We start from the raw sequence: 25,487 nt of genomic DNA, 5'->3' as shown, positions 1-25,487 counted from the left end.
ACCTCTATAGGGTCCACAACCTTGATATACCATATTTTTACGCTATTTGAGACCGATATGCGCAAATATCGAAAGGAACCAAAATCTTTGAGTTATAAACATGAATTTCAAGTTTCATCAAAATCAGATGAAAATTGTGACCTCTAGAGTGTCCACAAGCTAAAAACAAGATTTTTCGTACAATCAGGTAAAATCGGATAAAAAATTGTGAACTCTAGAGGGACCACCAGTGAAAAACGTGATTTTTCGTACAATCAGGGGCCATAATTCATAAAGTTACGATCCGATATGCGCCAATATCGAAAGGAACCAAGGTCTTTGGGTTATAAACATGCATTTCAAGTTTCATCAAATGTGGGCGTATAAAAATTGTGACCAGTAGAGTGTCCACAAACAAATTGTGGACCGACGGACAGGGGCGACGACAATATACCTTCACATTAAAGAGGAAGTGGAAAGATATAAAGTGGACAGTAAGAAAATATTATTCTGGTAGTGGTTTCCAAATGTCTTCTGTCTCAGCTTTTAATGTCAATTGGTATTACACAGTAGAAAGTGGTTTTAGCTTTTTGACTGCCATGTTGACAGATTCTAGACTGTTCATGAAACACAATGAGTACAATGGCAGACTTATTAGTATTAAAGGTTAACCATCTGGCATGGAGCTCTGAAGACAATTAGAATACCAAATGCTTTTTACCGCCGACCGTCGTGTAATTACCGCCGACCAAATACTTTTTACCGCAGACCGCATTGTAATGACTTTCGACCGTAATATAATTACTTGTTACCGCCGACCAAATGCTTAATGATTCCTTGTTACCGCCGACTATTTTACGGTTGTTGTTTTTTTATAAAAAAGAATACAAGAATGTTAATTTTTATTTGAGGTGTAATCACGTACAACTGTCGAAAAACATTCATATATATTTTAAAGAATATGGAAGGACAAACTACAATTTAGATATTGAAGGGCAAATAAAAAAAATATCAAGATTGTTTCAGCTACTGGTTATAAATAAATAACATTTTAGGCCTATCTTCTATTAGTGCGAAGGTTAGGGTTGTCGACCATATTTATATATAATAAAATCTATATTTTTATCAAACTCTGTGTATTTAACCAAATCTATTTATTTGTCATTAATAATTTAATTAATTTTATATAGTCGGCAGTGACAAGGAATCATTAAGCATTTGGTCGGCGGTAACAAGTGTTTGGTCGGCGGTAATTATATTATGGTCGGCGGTAAAAAGTATTTGGTCGGCGGTAATTTCACGACGGCCGGTGGTAAAAGTATTGGTCGGCGGTAGTTGGCGGTGGTAAAAAGTACCACCCCTATATCCCGTGCTTTAGATTAGACTATTATCTCTCAACTGAAAGAAAAGCTAAGCTACATAAAGTCTGGCCCACATCGCCACGACTTGCCCAGACTCTACCCAACGCAACGTCTTGTCTCAGATAATCAGTGCGGACAGTCCCATGACCACGATTCAATCAATTTTCCGTCGCGTCGTGGCCCGTCGGCCCGACTGAGCATGTTCAGTCGTAGTCGGATGCAGTCGTAACCCATAGTGTTTGTGTGGACACTCACACGACACGATCAATTGTCTTACTGTTGTTTAGCCAATCAGAGAGTAGCATTTAGTTATCTTGGTATGTCACTTTTATACTTCCGATTTACTTTTGGAATCACTCGCTAGAGGGAAGTGGCGTAACTCACGACACATAATCTGTGAGAGTCGGGCCTGTGTGGACTGGTACCGCTGTAGGCAAGTGAAGTAAAGACGCGACCCTATTTTTTTTTTTACAACTACGCAAGAAGCTGAGTCCTGTCGAGTTTTGTGTAGTCGTAGCGGTATGGGCCGGGCTTAAGCCTCAAGCATCTTACAAGTCGATATTGGGTAAAAGACCTCATACTGACAATCAGTTAAAAAAGGCACCCAAAGTTATATTAATATCTGGGGCTTCTAAAACATCAGAGGAGTTGTGACATTTCGTCCTCTCAATCTGATAATGATTAGATCAAACGATGTCCAATATTCAAGTGATACAATTGGGAATTGTGACAATCAGTTGACCAATCAACTGATAATTAATAGATATTGAACATGCATAATTTAAATGTATTTAAACATGCATTATGCAAGAGCTAAATCTGCATATTGCAGGTCTTTCTTTAGGCCTGAAATGTTTTCTAAAGTATTAATTAGATATTAAATAGATTAGAATGGTTCAGCGATACTTTGATTTAATCAAATATGGAGGACCGAGACTTAGCTTCGATCAACCAGTACAGTGGTTGAAATTATTGCACACGTCTGTCAAATCTTCAAAGGCTAATATCTTCGCTTGCAATAGAGTAATTTGAATGAAATTTTCAAATTATTCACTTTACATCATCTACTTTCGAACTATTATAGCAAGAATGGCTAGTTCTTTATCTAAATCTTACATAATGTATCTTTAATGTTTTGGTAATTTGACATACATTATATGTATTATGATGGCACTAATATACTATTCAAAAAAAGTAGGGGATATTTGATTTTTAAGTGTTATTAAAGTCACCTAATGAAACTGACGAAGAAACAAATGACAAAATGAAATGAAGTTCACATTCATCGATTTATTCCAAATGATCGTTAGACTAAGTAAGGCACAGACTGACCATTATAAGGGTAAAATGATACCCGGGGTCAAACAGCAAAGTTACCACAGCATCACAACCAAGTCAGTAACGGGTAAATCCTCCTCTGTTTGCCAAACAAGCATTGATCCGACGTGGCATACTCCTAATGAGACGTCTAAGGTCATTTTGGTCCAGATTGTCCCATTCCTGTTGCAACGCAGCAGCAAGTTCTTGGACATTGGCAGGACGTTGTTGACGTTGACGTAACCTCTGTCCAAGCATGTCCCAGACATGCTCGATGGGGGAGAGGTCGGGACTCAGTGCTGGCCAAGGTAATGTGGTGATGTTCTGTTGTTGGAGGTAACCTGTAACGATCCTGGCCCTGTGACATCTTGCGTTGTCATCCTGGAAGATGAAACGGCGGCCATGACGTCGTGCGAACGGCACAACATGGACTGCCAAGATGTTGTCCCGGTAGTACTGGCCTGTAACACGCCCTGCAACAACATGTAAAGCCGTTCTTCCAGCAACAGTGATGCCTCCCCACACCATAACAGAACCACCCCCAAATCGATCATGTCTGATGACGTTAACGTCTTGGAAGCGCTCGTTTCGACGACGCCACACCCTCCTACGTCTGTCCAAAAAATCAACAGTGAACCTTGACTCATCTGAAAACATCACATTGCTCCAGCGTCGATTATCTCAGTGTTGACGATCCCTACACCAACGACGTCTTGCCTGAATGTGATGATCTCTCAAACAAGGGATCACGCGAGGACGTCGGGCGCGAAGGTGACCCCTATGCAGTCGATTCCGAATCGTCTGGCCACTCACTCTCACACCAGTGTCTGTTTGAAGACGAGCGCTGATCTGATTTGCTGTGATGACACGATTTCTCAAGGCCAAGGTACGGATAAATCGATCCTGGGCTTGAGTTGTCGCCCTTGGTCGACCTGAGCGTGGTCTGTCCTGTACAGATTGTGTATCACGGTATCTGGACCATAGCCCGCTTATGACAGACTGAGAAACATTCATCGTCCGCGCCACAACCGCCTGTGTTGCGCCGATCTGTAGCATGCCAAGGGCACGTAACCTTTCATTTTGGGTAAGCCGACGCATATCAAAATTTGTTTTCTGGTCACTAAAACAATTAAACTGATGTTTCGACCCTGGAATTCAATGCCACAATGACTGTAACATTCAAAGTCAGAGTCGTGCAAATCTTGGGTTGGACCCCCATGATGATCCCAAGCATCACCTGCATTCCATGCGGTAGCTATTGGTGCGTTTGGGCGTCACATGTAACTGGAAATGTTTCTTCTGTTAGGTTCTATAGTGACTTTTTTCGTAGTCATTTGCATATTTTAGTATTATGCCCCCAAAATCAAATATCCCCTACTTTTTTTGAATAGTATAGAAGAAAAGAGAATTCTTTGAATGTTTTTTTTTTATATAATTTATGAACACCCCACAATAAAACAATACATTATGATTAATTATATCTATAACAGTGTTTAATAAATGAACATTTGTAATTTTAAACTATTAATAATAATAAACATTGTCTCCGCAAAAAAATTTGGGGGTGTTTTAAATAGCTCCAGCAATATATATATTGGCAAACACAATTTGTCACTTCCGTGTGATTTTCAGATCTCAAGGCCTGTTATATCAAATAAAATTGTACATCTACGAATCGATCCATCGGGAGCAAACATCTATTCTCACATCAGTATATCGGCATCGGTACATTCGTCTGTCAGTTTGCAGAAACTCGCTATTGGAAAGAAAATTCCTTGCTTCAAATATCCCATATGAATTCTTTGAACGTGTTAGCCTACCTTAGTTATGTACTTATTATTAAAATAATATTTACCCCTTTTTAAAAGAAAATCCATGATTTTTTTTATTTTATCATTAATTTTGTCTGCGAAAATAGGGGCACTATAACTTCAGCTTTAGCAACATGACGGCAATAGAAAATAGATAGCGGATGATCCTGACAAAACTCGGCCACCCGTGTGTTTGTGTTTGTATTCGCTTAGCATGATCTCTTCTTATCCCAGTCACAATTCTAGAGAACTATTCGCTATGTGCATTTGTTGAAGTTGATTATTCATCAAACATATTTTCTAAAAAGCTTTCCATAAATATTATTTGTTTTCAATGTTTTATTGCATAAGGTAGAGATTTTGACATTGAAATAAATAGTTAAAAGTTTATGAACTTTATAATTGTGTGGCGGCATAGAAAAACCCTTCACATGTCGCGCTGGCTCAATCCGAGATATATGCCAAAATACAATGGCAAACAATATATAGGTCAATTTTCCGTTCTTGACATATTTACATTTATTAAACATTTATCTATGAAACTACAAAGTTGTGAAACAGAAAAATGATTTTAAATACATTTATTTTGAAATAATTCTGAACCGTTTGAGACTTGCAGAACGGTGCCGGTGCCATAACAATGTCGGCCTATTTCGTCGGTGTCTTTATAAAGTTGCCTTTTTGCACACTCACACATATCACACATCATTATAAAGCCTGCAATGAGCAGTACAATACTAGCTATAGTGCGCATAAATACAAAAGAAATAGTTCCCACGCGCATCAAACAAACAAGTCCATTCCCTTGTCTCAATTATTCAACTTTTACGTCCTGTTTTGAGTAGATTTCTCACTATAAGGTGCAATCAAGACTAAATTCTACAAAAACAACATCTATTTAATTGATTTTGATCGAGTTTTATAACCTTTTCAATAAAAAGAAGCCAGTTATTTACCGAATACATTAACACTAGTCGTATTCCATTGTTTACAAATTGTTCAAGATGGCGGCGCCCACGAGGAAATCGGATTTCTCTACATTTAAACCCCCTTCAAGTTTCGAAGACACAGTAACTAAAACACCCAAATAATGTAAATATTTCTTAGCACAAAGATAAATACTGTCTTCTTAATGTAAATAAAAAATAGTGTGACATTGCGTTAAAATGAGTGCCATAAACTGCCCCGAAACTGTGAAATATCAACATTTATGTTTAAACTGCATTTTCTCCCCTTTCATTTTTCTTCCGAAAGTGTCATTTCCTTGTATTAAATTATGAATATCTCCACAAGTTATCAACCGATTTTGATCATTTATAGTCCATTTTGATCCCCAATTTGTGCTTGATGTACACATACCCAAAACACTTTTTTTTAATTTTCACCATGTGAAGGGTTTTCCTATGCCGCCACACAATTTATTTTCATATATCTCTACATTTATTTATGCAAAAATGTCTAGTTATATCATTGATCTTATAATACATGTATCATTGTCACTGATAAATGTTTATTTATTTGGTTTACATAGATTAAGTTGACGACCATAGTGGGGCCCTGATTTCACTGCTGGGCCCCCATGTCTGAAGGCCGTGTTTTGAACACTGACACTGACCATGGGATCACCCACAAATAGTGGTTCGATTGTCTTCATTATTTGACACCGTTTGTAGTATATAGTGTCACTTCCACGTTGATACTGCTATCTTTGTTTTTGGCCAGAGCATTTAGGGATTGACTCTGGCGTGTCTACTGTTGTATCTCTCTCCTTGATGTCGAGTAGGAATATTTGCATATTCCTTTTTCGCCAATATCTTATTTTATTCCACTGTTTTACGCATTGTTATAATTTACTTATATATTACTAATTCGGATCCTTTAGAACCTCTTTACTTATTCAATGCATGTTTATATTCAATTAACCAGACACTTTGTGTCTATATGATTTGTGTTGCTTGATAATGATGCACTAGAAGGTCGAGATTAAAGATGGCGTCTTAAAGATTGATGGTATTTTGTTCTTCCTATAAAACCCTGTTGTGGCCCCCACTACACCCCCAGGAAAAAAGGGTAGCCGCAACAATTGGTGGAGATGCTCGTCTCGGAAATGGGTATGAATTTGTTGAGTAAAAACTACAAAATAACATAAAAAAAATTGATAAAATCTGTCAGGGTCCTGCCGCAGTTCTCTGGCCTTCCCGCTGAAAATCCTAACGAATGGCTTACTAGATTCAAGGCTTGGTGTCAACTACAATGGCTCAGAGATGAAGAAATTGGCGCAGTTTGAAGAACTTCCCCAAGAGGTCCGCTTGAATCCCCAGAGACCATTTTTTTGATTTGAAACAAAATTTACAAACCAACTGGAACAAGAATTGTGGAATAGCTGATATTTAGTGCACGTTGTCTAAGATTAATTAAAAACTGACCACAAGAAACTTTCTGTTTTTATTAGAGGCCTTGAACTGTGATTACGCCAAACTGTTATTCAACACTTCCCCAAGAGTTTTGATGAAGCAATACAGTCAGCCAGAGTTATACAGCAGAGTTTTTCTGTTGGTGGTACAAGTAAGACACAACAAATAGATGTTATTTCTGAACAATTGAAGTCCCTATATACAAACTCAGTTATCAGTGTTGACATTTGAAAAACAAAATTCAATGGTTGCTTCTGCTCAAGTCCCTCAGCCTGTAAATCAACAAGGAATTCAGTGCCAAATATGTCAGAAGATCGATCACACTTTTGATAAATGTTACAGATACACAAGGCTACACTAGTACAGAATTTTGTATACCACGCTTTCCTAGACAGTGGTGCCGATTATTGTGTGATAAACCATCAGTTTGTAACTTCTTTCGGTATTAAGATCACACGGTTAAAACGAGAAAAAACATATAATTACTGCTGATTTTAACAGACTACAAATAAGAGGCACAGTAAAACTTCACGTCACAATTCCAAACAGTGTTTTCTGTTGAATTTAATGTTGTTGACAATTTAGACACTAAGGACGTGACTTTCTAACACGCCATAAAGTTAAAATTAATTTTGGTGAAAAATCTGTATCAATTGATGCCGAAGAACTGTTGTTTCAACGGATGATACAATCTAATTAAAATATAGATCTATATTTCGTTTCGTTTTTTATACTTTCGATGGCCTACACTACATGTAATCTAACAAGTTATAGTGGGAGTTCACGTTCTATGACGTCAGGTACCAAGCAAGCGACATTTGACCTGATTATGTCAGTCATTCGATTAAACAATTAGCGACCACCATGTATTTTTTATCAACTTTTGCTTTGTTTTGATTTCTATTGCCGCTAATGTCTACCCACAGTTCCGCACAACAAAGGTCAAACGCTCGATTTGACAGACCATTTGATTGGCTGACCCCTCATTTCAAGCAGAACACGAGTTAAATAACAACGCTTCCAGATCCAAGTGTAGTAAAGAGTAAAGACAAGTAAAATCGAAATTTTGAACTATAAAAACGACACGAAATTGGATCTATGTTTTAATCAGATTGATGATATAAATGTGCCAGCTGAAACTCAGATATGTAGTGATTTATCTGACAATCAGAAATCTAAAATTAACTCTCTTAGTTATTCATGAATATTCAGACATATTTGAGGGTGATGACAATAAATTGGGTCAGTGTGACATTTTACAACATGCAATCGAAGTTTCCCCAGATCAAAAAGCTATTCGTCAAAGAGCGTACAAACTTGGTCCTAAACAGAAAACAGTCATGGAAAACACAATCACTGACATGTTAGATCAAGGGATAGCCTATTTTCAAAAATTGAACGCTTGTACATCTTTGGACGCTCAGCCCCTCCCTACAACAGAAGTTGCACTTGAAAGTTTAGGTGCCAGCAAGCGTATTTATAGCCTTCAAAACAAATAATTTAGTAAAATGAGTCGTATTTGTTATTTTTTTTAAATTTTGATATTTGATTCCAATCAACTAATAGAATGAACCCCTACGATCATATAGATATCACAAAATGGTTTCTAACTTGTTCTGTTGCGGAGAAATAGACGATTTTCAACAAGTAACCTTTCAAGGTTTTTGGTCCATAAAAGTGTCAATTATTATTCGATTTTCATATTTTCAGTGTGTGTGATACCTAATGCCATTTACGATTTTATACAAGTAATTAAAGACTTTCATTATCAGTAAGTAACGTCATTTTAGCCTTCAAAACAGATCTTTTATTCAAATGAGTCTGATTTGTAATGTTTTTAATATTATGATATATATGATATTTGATTCCAATCAACAAATAGATTGAACCCATACAATCATACAGATACCACAAAATGGTTTCTAACTTGTACGGTTGCAGAGAAATAGACGATTTCCTACAAGTCATTTTTCAAGGTTTTTGGTCTATTAATATTCGATTTACATAAAATTTTCATCGTGTGATGCCTTATGCCATTTCTAATTTCATAAAACTAATTGAACTTTTTCATTATAAACGGAAGTAATATAATTTTGCCAGGATCACTTACAAGTAACAAATGTATAAAATTAATTGATATTGCTGGATTTGGTTGATTCTGCTTCCATTTTATTTGATGTGTGCAATGTTTATGTGGAAATCTGTTTATCGGTACTGGAAGTGATATGAGTTCAAGGGTAACGTGGCACCGAAAGTGACATAAGTTCAAGGGTAACGTGGCACCGGTGAAACCCGTCATTACTGCTTAGCAGTTCTAGTTAGGGTTTCACACTGCATAGCTTGTGTGAAAAACTATTGTTTTTGTTTGGATTATTATTCTTCTTATTATTATTATTATTATTTTTCCATTTGAGCATAAAACCGAGGTCCCGTGTACACATTGGCGTGCACGTAAAAGATCCCTTGGCAGTTGGAATTCGATATAAGAGTAGGCCGTAGTGCCGCTGCCCGGGCAAAATTTCCCTCATAGCACACTGTATGGCGTATGCCCGTCTTCATTAGCCCAGGTTAGGAGCAGAACAGTAGGACGTTAAACCCCATTTCATTTCATTTCATTTCCATTTGAGAATATCTCAGAAACTACTTGTCGGATCGATTCGAGGTCTTCGGTTTTACTGGTAAAGTGGGTTTGACTTAAATTTTAAAGCTATTTCTAACGTTCTGCAACAATGCGAAATGTCCGAAATTGTTGTTTTTCGAAAATTTGCCGTAATGTTATCAATAATTGTCGGATTGTAATATTTGATACATTTTGACATAGCCGGAAACAAAGCACATAGCTACAGTTCTTTAGATTTTTTATTTTCGACGAATCTTCAGAGATATTAGGCGCTAAAATTTGAAAATTTAAATTTTTAGGAAAAACTTTTTTATTAATGAATATTTTTATGTGATATTTTACCCAGGGTTAAGGAGTCATCTGATTTGACCCAAAATGGCAACTTTTTTTGTCACCATATTTTTCCTTGGCCCCCATTGGCTAATTCAGTTTTTCAGTCCTGGATTAATTATTAGGGTTTCACACTGCGTAGCTTGTGTGAAACACTATTGTTTTTGTTAAGATTATTATTAGGGTTTCACACTTCGTAGCTTGTGTGAAACACTATTGTGTTTGTTAAGATTATTATTAGGGTTTCACACTGCGTAGCTTGTGTGAAACACTATTGTTTTTGTTAAGATTATTATTAAGCTTTCAGACTTTGAGATTACTAAAATTATTAGGCTTTGTCTGAAAGACTATTGTTTTTACTAAAATTATTAAGCTTTCATATTACATATGAAAGCTTATTGTTTCTGTTAAGATTATTATTGTTATTTTTTTTTTGTGTTTTGTCCACAAATCGGATTTCTCAGAATCTAACCATAGGATCGTTCTGAAACTTTTACCTATCCCCCCAAAAATGGGTGGTGGCTGTTGATTAAATATATTTTCAAAACGTTTTACGAATCCGAAATCACCGAATTTTACGAAGGAATGCATTTGACCTACAATGCTGTAACTTTGTGACTATTTGACCTATTTTACTAATTCTTTTTTCTTTGAGTATCTTGAAACATTTACTTCAAATCTGCAATTTCGGATTTTGGCATTTCGAAAATTCGTCGCTGTCATTTCAAACCGGAAGTTATTACCAATTTGACAACTTCTTTAATAGTTGTGCGATTTTCGTGAAATTTAGAATGTTAGTAGATCTTGCCAATGCGACTTCAATGATGTCCTTGGAAATTTTCTAAATTATCTCCCCTTGGTGAAATTAAGGATCAAAGTTTTCAAAAAAATCGTCGAAATATAGGTCAGAATGACCTAAAAAAAAAATTTGATACTAGACAAGTAATTACTGATTCGTACACAAAATATGGAGTTTGTCGATCGAACCGGAAGTGCCACCATCTTTAAACGTGAAAAATCAAAAAGGCTTTTTTGCTATTTTACTTAGACTCGGGCGTCATATTTTCGGAATCCTGGAAGGAATGCCTAAAAATCTATCGGATCAGAATTTTGATTTCGGTCACGTGATGGTCACCATTTTGAATTGAAAATGAAAAATAGAAGCAATTTGAAGGGCCGGGACTTTGGAACACAAGAACTCTCCTTCTAATTAAGCTAGAATGTTCAAACTTGGTGTAGGCGTTCACTAGGTCAATGTCATGATTGAGTTCAAAGATGAGCATTTTTTGCCTAGGGTAAGCAGAGATAAGCAAGCTGATTTGTTGATTCTTTAGGGCACGATGACATTGGTTATAATGAATGGAGGGCGATGAAACTCTTGTCAATCGAGAGGCTAATAGCTGGCCTGTTGTGTGAAATCATTGTATCATTTTTTGAAAATGTCCGGGGTAGCCGAAAAAAGGAGATCGAAATCCAAAAAGTCGTATTTTTACGATTTGGGGCATTTTTAGAGGTCGTGTAAAGTAAAATAAAGCATGCATATACATATATTATTGATATTAAATATATCATATAAAAAACTAAACAATGAATCAGCTGTCATTGACAGATTTTATATTATAAGCATGGTCAGTGGAAGGTCAGCGTATTGTCTAACTTGAACTCACTGACTCCGTAACATTATTGTGGGTATGGTATAAGCTGAAGTTGATGAGATGCACATATCTCGTATGACTATTTGGTACTTACAGTGTTAGACTTTGTCGTAATGTTACGGTCTCCATTCATCAAATCGTCGTTGGGGCTATAATACGATTTTGAATCAAGTTATTTATCACTGAGGGACTCAAAATTAGGTTTGATGTAGCTCTGCTCATTTTTGCTATTATTATTTTTTTTTTTGTGTCATTTCTACAAATCGGATTTCTCAGAATCTAACCATAGGATCAATCTGAAACTTTGACCTACCCCCCCAAAAATGGGGTGCGAATGTTGATTAAATATATTTCCAAATCGTTTTTCGAATCCGAAATCACCGAATTTTACGAACAAATTCATTTGACCTACATTACTGTAACTTTGTAACTATTTGACCTATTTTACTAATTCTTTTTTTGAGGGGTGCCTTGAAACATTTACTTAAAATCTGCAATTTCGAATTTTCGAATTTCGAAAATTCGTCGCTGTGATTTTGAATTGGAATTTGAGATCAATTTGACAACTTCTTTAATAGTTGCACGATTTTCATGAAATTTAGAATGTAAGTAGATCTTATCAATGCGACTTCAAAAATATCATTAGAAATTTTCTAAATTATCTCCCCTTGATGAAATTAAGGATCAAAGTTTTCAAAAAATTCGACGAAATATAGGTCAGATTGCCTGATTCGTACACAAAAAATTGAGTTTGTAGCTCAAACCGGAAATGCCACCATCTTGAAATGTGAAAATTACATAAGGCTTTTTTGATATTTTACTTACAGACAAGGCAATTATATTTTCCGAATCCTTGAAGGAAAGCCGAAAAACGGTAGAGAACACAATTTTGATTTCTGGCAAATGATGGACGCCATTTTGAATTGAAAATGACAATTAGTGAAAAATCCACATTTATGGGCTTGAAAACATATACAATTGGTCGTGACCTAGAGAATATGTCTCCTATTACCGAAATTAATATATTTCAGGATAGCCTGGATCATGGTCGAACGTTTGAAATATGAATATTTCAAAAATTTGAATTTCTCCTTTGATGTTTTTCGTGCCGACAGGGTTGTTTTCGAGTTAAGCTGGATTTGATTTCGCGCATGCGCTACGCTGGAACCAAAGGTACCATGAGTACTAAATTCCGGAGAGCAACTTTTCACGTTGGTACCTAGGTACCCTGAAAATTTCAAGGTGATACATGCATTCATTCAAGTCGTTTGTTCTTGTCACCTGCCTTTCGCCGTTAAATAAATATTGGTCACCGGGTGCAGCTGTACAACTTCAAGGACCCTGGCTTCAAGTCAATTTACGGCTTCCATGAGGGGAAAAAAGTTGAATTTCTCCGTGACACCGGCACCGATTGTCCAAAAACCATGAAATTTGGACACAATACGCCCATTACCACCCCGGACTTTGTGCCTTACTCCCATTTTGATCCGATTAAAAAAAAAGAGTTTTAGCAAAAAAACGATTTGCGGAATTTAATATTGGTTTTAATTAATTTTGAAATTGCAAATGCAAAGAGATTTTATCGCCTCTTCCGTATGTGATAGGTATTGGTACTATACACATTATCCTTAAAAGACAATTTTTTAAAATGACCGTAACGATGTATCGACACTAGAAACCGAAATCGCCTATTTTGACCTTTTTTGACTGCTGAGGCATCCTTCCGGTGGTCCAAATCTCTGGAATTTCTAGCGGTTGGCTGCGCCGCGATGATATTTATCACATAGTAAATTAAGAAAATCCTCAGATATCAAGAACAATAAAAATTCGATAAAATACGGCAATTTTTTAAGCAAAAAACCTTTGATTGTTGGGGGTGGGTTTTGAATTTATTTTGAACGTTCTCGGAATCCAACACTCTTTTATTTTTAATATGTGATAGCTAGAATCCCAAGGTACATTCTGTGCAAATTTGAAGGCAATCGGAGCACAGGAACGTTGCCTGGGCAGAGCAAATCAACCCGGTCGCGGAAATTTGTTCATTCTTTAAAGTTATTATAATATTGTGTTATGACCGCCATCTTAGATACACCGTCACTTACCAAACCACTCCGAAATATACCCAAAATCCCAAAATCGACCATAATTTCTTTGGACTTCGCGCATGCGCCGCGCTGGAACCAAAGGTACCATGACTACCAAATTCCGGCGAGGAACTTTTCACGTTGGTACCTAGGTGCCCTGAAAAATTCAGTAAGGGCGAAAAAAGAGGAATTTCGCCACGAAACACCGGCGCAGATTGTCCGAAAACCATGAAATTTGGAAAAAAAACGCCCATTACCACCCCGGACTCTGTGCCTTACTCCGATTTTGATCCGATTAAAAAAAAAAGAGTTTTAGCAAAAAACCGATTTTCGGAATTTAATATTGGTTTTAATCAATTTTGAAATTGCAAATGCAAAGAGATTTTATCGCCTCTTCCTTATGTGATAGGTATTGGTACTATACACATTATCCTTAAAAGACAATTTTTTAAAATGACCGTAACGATGTATCGACACTAGAAACCGAAATCGCCTATTTTGACCTTTTTTGACTGCTGAGGCACCCTTCCAGTGGTCCAAATCTCTGAAATTTCTAGCGGTTGGCTGCGCCGCGATGATATTTATCACATATTAAATTGAGAAAATCCTCATTTATCAAGAACAATAAAAATTTGATAAAATACGGCAATTTTTTAAGCAAAAAACCTTTGATTGTTGGGGGTGGGTTTTGAATTTATTTTGAACGTTCTCGGAATCTAACACTCTTCTATTTTTAATATGTGATAGCTAGAATCCCAAGGTACATACTGTGCAAATTTGAAGGCAATCGATTCACAGGAACGTTGCCTGGGCAGAGCAAATCAAAGGTTTCTTCGTCTTATGACCTTAAACACTGCGTATAAATTTAAAGTCAATCGGATATTAACAGCAAAAGGGGGGCGACGACAATATACGACCACATTTCAATGTGGGCCTATAAAAAGTAAATCATTGCCAATAGAAAAGACCCACCTTTCCCCCAACAACAACCATGTAATGCACTAGCTATAATGGGAATTTTTCTGGAACACAGCGAAATGGGTCTTTTAAAATGTTCACAAGTGTATCACAAGGAGGATTTGCTTCTTCTCTATGGGACACCCGATACCACTTCTCAACGAGGAATTCAGTCACACAGCCAACACCATTTTGTATGTTTGTGTAATCTTTATTCAGTATAAATCAAGTAATACAAATAAAAAAATACTTGGATTGATGAAAACATAATTTTTGAGAGTTATTCATACATGTAGCATAATTGTTCTCATTTAAAAAATGTACATGATTACATGTTTGTCATTAACAACATTAAATAAACAATCATGTTTCTTCACCATAACAGTAACAGTATAACAATTGTATGAAATATATTTTCCTTTTTTTTTTTATTTTTAGAAAGGCCACTTCCTTGGTTTAAAATATATCATAAATTGTAGTTATCTAACATATACTTCCATGTATGTTTATCTAACAGATTACCACGTCGTCTTATCTAACATACTCTGTATTTTTCCCCATCTTGTTCATAAGGTAAATGTTATTTTTCAGATACCTGATGACATTTATACTTATTGTTTCAATAGATTCTAATAACCCCCTTTGCAGTTAATATGAAAGCTTTCATATCTGCTATGCAGATCTAGTTATTATTATTATTATTTTCCGCGGGAGCCTATTTCTCCATGATTTAAAACAGATATCGATCTGGAACCAAATTTTCTATCGGGAAACCATGTGGTGGCTGGCTACTTGATAAAACAATTTCGAAACTTCTGCGCATACCGAAGGTAACCGAATTTTGTACTTTTTTCCGGAATTGACAAACGGCCGTGGTTTCGTCAATTCTTTACTTATTTTCAACCAAATGATATTTTCGGAAACCCCGAATCTTTTTCGAGATAATGGCTATCTCACATTTTTCAATTTCGAACACTCATCTATGGCTTTTGTCGTTCGAATTTTGAAAATACGTTGTTTACGAGACAATTTTTGTTATTCTGCAAAATTTTCAAATTTGACCTACATTTTTGGATACCTGAAGTCTATTCGATTTCCAAAAATATAAGTTTCATTCAGAGTTATTGCCCTTTATTTTTCGATTTTTTTCGAATTTTCTGCCCATTTTATAACCCTTATATTTTTTTGAAAGCCTCAATTGATGTTTCTGAAACTACTGGAACATAAAGCTATATAGTCAGACCGTTTGGTAAAGCAATTTCAACAACGATCCGGAAACCGGAAGTAGTCGAAATAATGATAGATATTTCGAAAAAAACGCAAAAAATGGGTATTTTGGGGGAAAAACTCGATTTCTCCGTCCAATATGAATGGATTAAACGAATTACGCTTTCGTTGAGTGGCCCGAGGAATGGACTGTCGTATGATGCCCAATTTATACGGATACTATGACCAAGCAGCAAAATATGACAAGCCGAAAATCAAGTATTTTCTGATTTGGAGTGTTTTTGGACGCCTGTATCTCGAAATCTTAACCGCAACTTTTTTTTTAACTTTCTCTATCAAGAGTCCATTCAATAGTCTTGTGAATTATGCCATCCAATAAGACTTTGAAATGTCTGGAATATGATAAAAAAGGGACTGAAAATCGAAAAAAGTCGAAAAATCGTGGAATTTTGCAAAATGCTCTATTACTTTATTATTTAAACAAATTTTTACAAAAAGATTACAGATTCGGATAGCTGACCTAATTACGATTCTAAGGATGAAAAATATGTATTGAGTTATTGAAATTTAATTTTCGATATTTTGACATTTTTGGCACCTTTGAACATAGGATTTCTCAGGGTCATTTTATCTGATCAGATAATGTAATATATCATTACAGAGCCCTGTCGCTATTTAATTGCCTGAACTGGTTATTAAAACTATTCCGACAATAATCTCCATACCGGAAGTATTCAAAAAATGAAAAAAAAGGTTAAAAAATTGTCGCTCTTGCAAAAAGCTGGATTTCTCGGTCAGATATTACCGGACCAAAAGAAGTAAAGTGTCTTTGGATAGCCCCATTAATGGACTATTATATGGAATCTCAATGGTACGATTTCGATGGTTAGAAAATAAATTGTGGTACGCCGAAAATCTAGTATTTTCCGTTTTTGGAGCCTTTTTAGACGTCTTTTTCTCGAAAACGACAACTCCGATTTTTCTGAAACTTTTTTAACGCAGAGTCCTATCGGTAGTCTGCGGCATCAATCCAAAAGGAAAACGTTTGAAATAATATAAGGGGTTCAAAAATGGCCTCAATCTTTGAAAAAAGTTGAAAAATCGTTAAATTATTGAAAATATTCTTTTATTTATCTTTTTTACAAAAAACTACTGAATAGATGTTTCTGACACTTCTGTGACAGAAAGTTAAGTATCTAAACAAATTGTTAAAACTATCTCGACAATGATCCAAAAACCGGAAGTAGTCGAAAAAATATCCGATATTTTTGAAAAAAAAACGTAAAAAGTAAAATAAGTGGTGATCTTGTGAAAAAGTGATTACTATGCCAGATTTCACCGAATCAAAACAACTAAAGTATCATTGTATACCCTGATCAATGGACGATTTTATGACATCTAAATGGTAAAAATTTGCTGGTTAGGTAATACATTATGGGACGCTGAAAATCTTGTATTTTCCTTTTTGGAGCCTATTCAGACGCTTTTATTTCGCAAACAACTCTTAATTCATTTCATAAACTTCTGTTACTTGGAGTCCTAGGGTGGTATAGCCTCAATATATACTCATGTCCAAAAGAAAGTATACGCTGTGCATTTCATACTGCATCAACCAAAGTCGTTTTTCCATTCTATGCGGTATTTGGGTACAATTTCAATTTGTTTCACCTTTTGTTGCTTAGATATGTTGAGTTTGGATGCAAGAGACAAGCTCGGTAATGTTTTATCAATTGTTTTTAATCTAAACAAAACTTAGACACATTTTTAGTGTGTATACTTTCTTTTGGACATCAGTAGAGTATAAATGTTCCAAAAAGGGCCCCAATCTTTGAAAAAAAAAGTCGAAAAATCGTTATATTTGTATCTGTACTATAAGGGTATTAGGGAGGTAACTATCTCTAAGCACGGTGGAATCCGGCTACTAATTATTAGTCTCTATCATTACATTATCCAAGGGAGGCAACTCCTCTTAAAACCAGATGTTTACGCCCACGAAATTAATTTAAGATAGATTTTCAAAAAATCCATTTGATTGCATGCCAGTTCAATATCTAACACTAAATTTTTTTTGTAAAAGTTCTCTCTTCATGGGCCATATCTATGCTTTTAAAATTAATCCTAATTCGTCTTCATGATTCATGTTTGTTTATATCTTTGCAAGAATTATGGGATTTATTGTGGGAAGGGGCGCAACTCTTAGTTGACTTTGGCTAAAGAGACTGGATAATCAACCACATTAAAAACCAAACTCCCGGTTACGCATGGGTTTTCTCCCACTAGATAATCCGGTCTTTTACATTATCCAAGGTAGGTAACTCCTCTTAAAACCAGATGTTTACGCCCACGAAATTAATTTAAGAATGTCATTAAAAAAAATCCATTTGATTGCATGCCAGTTCAATATCTAACACTCAATTTTTTTTGTAAAAGTTCTCTCGTCATGGGCAATATATATGCTTTTAAAATTAATCCTAATTCGTCGTCACGATTCAGGTTTGTTTATATCAATGCAAGAATTATGAGATTTATTGTGGGAAGGGGTGCAACTATTAGTTGACTTTGGCTAAATCGGCCGTGGTTTCGCCTATTCTTTACCTATTTTAAAACAATTCACATTTTTGGAAACCCTGAATCTTTTCCGAGACAATGGATATTTCACATTTTTTAATTTCGAACATTTATCTATGGCTTTTGTCGTTCGAAATTTGAAAATTCAAATTTTTACAAAAAACTGTTTTATTTATGAATATATTTTAGTCGTGTTTTACACAAAATTAACGAGTCATCTGACTTGGGCAAAAATGTGATATTTTTTTGTCTCCGTAATTTTCCTTGGCCGCCATTGGCTAATTCAGTTTTTCAGTCCTAGATTAATTATTTATTGCTTGATTTGTATAAAACAAAGTTCATATACTCCGTTGTCTCAATTGTCATTTTTTTTGTTACCGATAGAGATATCTGTCGGCACCGAAAGTGTTTTATTTTTACCAAAAACTACAATTTTGACAGTTAGGTACCATTTTTCGAAAGCAAATATTATTTTTTTTTAAAAATTGATATAACTCAAAGAGTGTGCCCTTTAAAGACGCACAAAATGTTGGGATCGATTTTTTTAATTTCGATTTCATTTTCGAGCAAATTCGATTAAGAGGTGAAAAAAGGTGTAAAATTGACCTATTTACAACCCATTCAGGCTTTTCAGATTTTAAAATATTTCTACGTAACTTTTATAAACTTGTAGCTATAAACCATACGAAGAAAATGTATGTTAAAATTAGTTTGTAATATAAGCAGTTACCTAGAAATGGGCAATTTTGCATAAGTCACTGTTTTCGTTATTTTGCCTGTAAAATAGTCAATTATTATTAGATTTTCACAAAAATTACACCATTTGGTTCAAAAAGCAAGTATGCGTCGTATCAAATTGATTACAATTTAAAATTGACACCGGAAGTGACGCCATTCTGTCAAAAAATGCATTTCTAACTTTTAAAATCAATATTTTTTTCAACCAAGAATTCTTTAATATGTATGAATAATTTTAACGTTTGGTTTATATTCACATATTAATAAAATTCATAAGGTCATATAGATTTCACAAAATTGTTTCTAACTTGTTCAGTTGCGGAGAAATAGGCGATTTTCAACAGGTCACTTTTCAATGTTATTGGTCCATAAAAGTGTCAATATTATTCTTTTTTCATAAAATTTTCACTGTGTGATACCTAATGCCATTTACAATTTCATACAAGTAATTTAAGATTTTCATTATCGCCGGAAGTAACGTCATTTCGGCAAAAACTGTATTTTTAGCCTTCAAAACAGATATTTTATTCAAATGAGTCTGATTTGTATTGTTTTTAAAATTATGATATTTGATTCCAATCAACAAATAGATTGAACCCATACGATCATACAGATACCAGAAAATGATTTCTAAATTGTACGGTTGCAGAGAAATAGACGGTTTTCTACAAGTCACTTTTCAAGATTTTTGGTCTATAAAAGTGGCAATTATTATTCGATTTACATAAAAATTTTCACCATGTGATGCCTTATGCCATTTCTGATTTCATAAAACTAATTGAACATTTTCATTATCACCGGAAGTACTGTACACTTACATGTAACAAATGTATAAAATGAATTGATATTGATGGATTTGGTTGATTCGGCGTCCATTTTATTTGATGTGTGCAATGCTTGTGTGGAAACCTGTTTAATGGTTTCATTGGTACCGGAAGTGACATATGTTTAGGGTAACGTGGCACCGGTGAAACCGTAACCATAAAAATATTCGATATTTAAAAAAAAGAAAAAAAAACCCAGTAAAAATCGGTGCTCTTGCAAAAATCGTGATTTCACCGTCGGGTGTGACCGGATCAAAACACCTAAAGTATCGTTTGGTAGCTCGATGAATGGGCTATTGTATGACACACTTTCTGTCTGATTCCTGAAAGCCGGTTCAGTGCTGCTTGCAGGTCTAGTTATTATTATTATTATTATTTACCGCGGGAGCCTATTTCTCCATGATCGGAAACAGATATCCATCTGGAACCAAATTTTCTATAGGGAAACCATGTGGTGGTTACTTGATAAAGTATTTTTCAAACTTCTGCGCAGACCGGAAGTGGCCGAATTTTGAACGGTAGCAATAAATCAAAAAGCGGCCGTGGTTTCGCCAATTCTTTACCTATTTTAAAACAATTCAAATTTTTGGAAACCCTGAATCTTTTCCGAGACAATGGCCATCTCACATTTTTGAATTTTGAACATTCATCTATGGCTTTTGTCGTTCGAAATTTGAAAGTTTAAATTTTTACAAAAAACTTTTTTATTTATGAATATTTTTTAGTCGTGTTTTACATAAAATTAACGAGTCATCTGACTTGGGCAAAAATGTGAATTTTTTTTGTCTCAGTAATTATCCTTAGCCACCATTGGCTAATTCAGTTTTTCATTCTTAGATTAATTATTTATTGCTCGATTTGTATAAATCAAAGTTCATATACTCCGTTGTCTCAATTGTCATTTTTTTTGTTACCGATAGAGATATCTGTCGGCACCGGAAGTGGCTTAATTTTACCAAAAACTACAATTTTGACAATTAGGTACCAATTTTTCGAAAGCAAATATTTTTTTTTTAAAAACTGATATAACTCTAAAAGAGTGTGCCCTTTAAAGGCGCACAAAATGTTGGGATCGGTTTTTTTAACTTCGATTTCATTTTCGAGCAAATTCGATTAAGAGGTGAAAAAAGGTGTAAAATTGACTTATTTACAACCCATTCAGGCTTTTCAGATTTTAAAATATTTCTACGTAACTTTTATAAACTTGTAGCTATAATCCATACGAAGAAAATGTATGTTAAAATTAGTTTGTAATATAAGCAGTTACCTAGAAATGGGCAATTTTGCCTAAGTCACTGTTTTCGTTATTTTGCCTGTAAAATAGTCAATTATTATTGGATTTTCACAAAAGTGACACCATTTGATTCAAAAAGAAAGTATGCGTCGTATCAAATTGATTACAATTTAAAATTGACACCGGAAGTGACGCCATTATGTCAAAAAATGCATTTTTAACTTTTAAAATCAATATTTTTTTCAACCAAGAATTATTTAATATGTATTAATAATTTTAACTTTTGGTTTACATTCACATATTAATAAAATTCATAAGGTCATATAGATTTCACAAAATTGTTTCTAACTTGTTCAGTTGCGGAGAAATAGGCGATTTTCAACAGGTCACTTTTCAAGGTTTTTGGTCCATAAAAGTGTCAATTATTATTCGATTTTCATAAAATTTTCACTGTGTGATACCTAATGCCATTTACAATTTCATACAAGTAATTTAAGATTGTCATTGTCACCGGAAGTAACGTCATTTTGGCAAATGAGTCTGATTTGTAATGTTTTTAAAATTATGACATTTGATTCCAATCAACAAATAGATTGAACCCATACGATCATACAAATACCAGAAAATGGTTTCTAACTTGTACGGTTGCAGAGAAATAGACGGTTTTATACAAGTCACTTTTCAAGGTTTTTGGTCTATAAAAGTGGCAATTATTATTCGATTTACATAAAAATTTTCACCATGTGATGCCTTATGCCATTTCTGATTTCATAAAACTAATTGAACATTTTCATTATCACCGGAAGTACTGTACACTTACATGTAACAAATGTATAAAATGAATTGATATTGCTGGATTTGGTTGATTCGGCGTCCATTTTATTTGATGCGTGCAATGCTTATGTGGAAACCTGTTTAATGGTTTCATTGGTACCGGAAGTGACAAATGTTTAGGGTAACGTGGCACCGATGAAACCGTACTCATAAAAATATTTGATATTAAAAAAAAACCCAGTAAAAATCGGTGCTCTTGCAAAAATCGTGATTTCACGGTCGGGTGTGACCGGATCAAAACACCTAAAGTATCGTTTGGTAGCTCGATGAATGGGCTATTGTATGACACACTTCCTGTCTGATTCCTGAAAGCCGGTTCAGTGCTGCTTGCGGGTCTAGTTCTTCTTCTTCTTATTATTATTATTATTATTATTCCAAATAATTTTTGATTAGATCTCAGCAACTGCTTGTCGGATCGTTACGATTTCTTCGATTTTACTGGAAAAGTGGGTGTGACTTAGAGGATAAAGCTATTTTGATTGTTCTGCGACAATGCGAAATGTCCGAAATCACCGAAGCTATCGTTTTTAGAAATATTGCAGTAATTTTAACAATAATCATTGGATTTTAACTTTCGATACATTTTGGCACAGCCGGACACAGGGCACATAGTTACGCTACTTTTGATTTTTGATTTTCGGCAAATCTTCGCAGATATTAGGTGCCAAATTTCGAATATTTTTTAGTCGGGTTTTACACAAAATTAACGAGTCATCTGACTTGAGGAAAAATCTGATTTTTTTTTTGTCTCAGTAATTTTCCTTGGCCGCCATTGGCTAATTCAGTTTTTCAGTCCTAGATTAATTATTTATTGTTCGATTGGTATAAAACAAAGTTCATATGCTCCGTTGTCTCAATTGCCATTTTTTTTGTTACCGATAGAGTTATCTGTCGGCACCGGAAGTGGCGTAATTTTACCAAAAACTACAATTTTGACAGTTAGGTACCACTTTTCGAAAGCAAATATTATTTTTTTCAAATCCGGTATAACTAAAAGGGTGCGCCCTTTAACCCTCTCGTTACGTAAGCGCCCGAAACCGCCCGTAACGTCCTGTACGGGATCGCCCGATGTCGCCCGAAATGACGGTCGGTAAAACTCAGTAATTTTCCACTCGGAACAAAACTCTCACGTGACTAACGACAACTGGAGTGTACTGTAAACATAGCAGTATTCAAAATGGCGGCCTCCGTGAAATTTTTTATATTGAAGAGTTTTGTGTAAAAATGAAGGTTTTTCGTTGAATTTTTGAATGGCGTCATCGGATTCAGACGGCGATTTTAATGGATTCGATTCTTATGACGTTGAATGTGCCGAATTGAAGCAAAAAGAGGTAATAAATGACCGTGAATTGGATGATAATTTTGACGATGAAAGTGACATTGAAATTGAACAAGGACTGGAATACGATTCGTCTGGAGAGTCTAGCAGCGAAAATGATGACTTTGAGGACATATTAAATAGGGACGATCTCGAATGGAGTCAGATTACTCGCAAGGTAATTATCAAACGTTTTTCGGCAAAACAAGGACCGACTAATTTTCCAAATGTAGGTCAGATTGACATGGTTGATGGCGCCGGAGATGGTTCCAAGTTGCCTCCAGCTTCCGCATATTTTGATCAGTTGATTCCTAATACTTTTTGGGAGACATTGAAATTAGAGACAAACCGTTATTCATCTCAAAATGGACGTGATGTAAATATATCAGTGAGTGAACTGAAAACTTTTATAGGTATTACAATGCTGATGGGGTTGATTGTTTTGCCGTCCCTGAAACAATATTGGTCGTCGGACCCCTCGTTGAACAGTGACTTCATAAGGAAGTGCATGTCTCGTGACAGATATTTTGCAATTCAAAGAGATTTGCATCTCACCGATTCTACTAAACAGCCAGCTAAGGGTGCAGATGATTTTGATTGTTTGTATAAAGTAAGACCCATGATAGACATGTGCAAAAAATCTTTTAGAGAACAATATGATCCCCCACAAAATATAAGTATTGATGAGGGTATGGTTAAGTATAAGGGTCGCCTCGGATTTGTACAATACATGCCCATGAAACCCACGAAAAGAGGTATAAAAGTTTGGATTGCTGCTGCGTCTGATACAGGTTACGTACATGCCTTCAATGTTTACACTGGCAAAAGCCTCGACGGAGTACAAGAAAAAAATCTTGGACACAAGGTTGTTATGGACCTTATGGAAACCATGTTATACGAGTATCGACATGTTTACTTCGATAATTTTTTCACTAGTATTGATTTGGCAATCGAACTCTTGAATAAAAAGACATACTGCTGTGGTACTATTCGGTCCAATAGGAAATACTATCCACTATCACATGTTCATAAACTTGCTAAAGGCAGTACCAAATTTATTCAAAGTAACAACTTGATCGCAACAGCATGGCAGGATAAAAAGACGGTGCACATTTTGTCTACGAACTGTGATGCTGAAATGTCGGTAGTACAACGCAGAACAAGAGCTGGAATTATTGAAAATGTTTCAAAACCACTTTGCATAATTAATTACAACAAATGTATGGGGGGAGTAGACTTGGGTGACCAGCTCCGCCAATACTATTCTTTTGGCCGTACAAGCCTAAAATGGTGGCGCTATTTGTTTTACTTTTTATTAAATGTTGCATGTGTAAACAGCTTTCTGATTTATAAGCTTCACATGAAAGCACTGGGTAAAACCCCAATGACTCAACTTGAATTTCGTCATTCGCTGGCTAAGTGTTTGATTGGTGGAGCAGTTTCTAAAAGTTACAGACGCACCCCAAAACGTAAATTAGAAAACGTGTTCGATGAAAGCAACATATCTGGTCATTCGCTAGTTCATTTTTCTGGGCGCAAACGTGTGTGTGTTTTGTGCAGTGCCTCAGGAAAACGCGCACCAAGTGGTAGAGGGATCCAATCGTCATTCGGATGCAATATCTGTTCTGTTAATTTGTGTAAAACATGCTTTCCACTGTACCACGCATCTCAGTCAAAATAGACATTTGTAATAACAATGAACTTGGACCAAAGATTTGTTGATATTTTGCTGATTTTAAAATGGACTATGTTCTAGTTTTAATTTTTACTTTTTATTTATTTCAGAGTTATGTTACCCAGTTCACTTTTATGAAGTTTGAGTTCAGAAGTTTGAGTTCAGAAGTTTGAGTTAAAATTTAAAAAGTTTTGAGTTCAATTTACAAGTTTGAAAGATATACATGTACATGTATAAAGATGGTTTTATAAACTCTTTGGTGTTTCTCATTTTTTCCCCAGAATGTTTCTGGATATCTTCCTTCAGATACATGTATACAACAGATTTACCTGGTATAAATAACATAAATCCAATCCATTGAAGTCGCCGCCCGAATTTGATGATAGCACCCAGAAACTCAACAAAAAATTGTTTATTTTTGTATATTGAGCTTTTTCAATGGAATACATGTTAACACCATTAAGCCTTAAAAACTACAGCTTTGTACATTAATATTAAGTTAAATAAGTCAAGGTAAGCAAAATATGTCGACAACCTAACG

At 35.2% G+C, this 25,487-nt stretch overlaps 1 protein-coding gene and 1 long non-coding RNA gene across 4 annotated transcripts in view; one reads left to right on the top strand and one right to left on the bottom strand.

Moving 5' to 3' along the window:
* LOC126808942 (uncharacterized) overlaps positions 1–25,270 on the top strand; it is a 29,059-nt gene extending 3,789 nt beyond the window's left edge. The window contains exon 3 of the long non-coding RNA XR_007674851.2: positions 25,057–25,270. This is a non-coding gene — a long non-coding RNA (uncharacterized LOC126808942). The remainder of the gene's footprint in view (positions 1–25,056) is intronic.
* The window catches only part of LOC126808916 (uncharacterized), a 131,647-nt gene that overhangs the window by 57,163 nt on the left and 48,997 nt on the right, over positions 1–25,487 (bottom strand). The window lies entirely within an intron of this gene.

Source organism: Patella vulgata, chromosome 1, assembly GCF_932274485.2.
Source record: "Patella vulgata chromosome 1, xgPatVulg1.2, whole genome shotgun sequence".
Classification (NCBI taxonomy): Eukaryota; Metazoa; Mollusca; class Gastropoda; family Patellidae; genus Patella; species Patella vulgata.
The sequence above is the reverse complement of the archived record's forward strand: the minus strand, read 5'-3'. Positions and strand labels throughout refer to the sequence as shown.